Raw genomic sequence first — 1,056 nt, forward strand, 5'->3', positions numbered from 1 at the left:
AAGAAGAGGGGCTTTGGAAATGGAGAGACTTTGTTCAAATCCCCATTCCGACTTTAAACAGCTATGTGATCTAGGCCAAATTACTTACCCACTGGGCCTCAGTTTCTTCATCTAGTAAAATGAAAATTCTAATCACATCTGTTCTTTAAGGCCATTGTAAAGGTGAGTGATGACCTAGATAAAGAATCTGGTTCCATTCCTGGCACAGTCAGTATTTAATAACTAGTAACGCTTTAATTTTAAATGTAAATTAATAGAGAGAAAATAGCTGGTACTTAAAGAACTAGCATTCATGCCACTAACTGGCTGTGTGACTTTAAATAGTCAGCTATTTAAAGTCTCTGACTTCAGATACCTACATCCCACAACTTTTGGGAGCCACTTTGTTTTCTCCCATTTAACCTTTTTGATGAGTGAGGCCAAGACAATTATGAGTACCATAAGGGAGGCCACAGAAGACTAAAGTGGGGTCCCAGATTTGGGTTGGGGGTACCTGACACTTTTTGGAGGTGACAAGATGCACATAACAAGAACTATTATTTTGGGACTACCAAATCTTGCTAATTATGTGTCCCATTTTACCAGCGAGAATAATGCCAAGTGTTTGGTGATTTGCCAGATGCCCTTTGGATAGTAATTGGAGGAGTTACTATCTGACTTTAAGATTTTAAATCCATTTTCTTTCTAGGAACCACAATATGGAAGTGCCCTCAACAGCCCTGCTTTCTGATATGGTAGCCACCAGCCAGATGAGGCTAGTTGCATTTATATTCAATAAAATGAGATAAAATTAAAATTCAGTTCCTCAGTCTCACCAGCCACATTTCAAGTGCTCAGCAGCTACATGTAGTTAGCGACCACCATATTGGAAGGTGCAGATACTGAACACTTCTATCATCGTGGAAAGTTCTATTGTACAGTGCTGCCCTGAAAAGCAGCATGCCGCATCTAGAGGAGGCCAGGTCCCTGGCTGGGAACTTTAATTAATGGCACAGGTGGTTGCACATTACTAGACACATTAGGGGGCTCGGAGGCAGGCAACACTCACCATGGGGC

The sequence above is a fragment of the Pteropus vampyrus genome, unplaced genomic scaffold, assembly GCF_000151845.1.
Source record: "Pteropus vampyrus isolate Shadow unplaced genomic scaffold, Pvam_2.0 Scaffold20, whole genome shotgun sequence".
In the NCBI taxonomy this organism is placed as follows: Eukaryota; Metazoa; Chordata; class Mammalia; order Chiroptera; family Pteropodidae; genus Pteropus; species Pteropus vampyrus.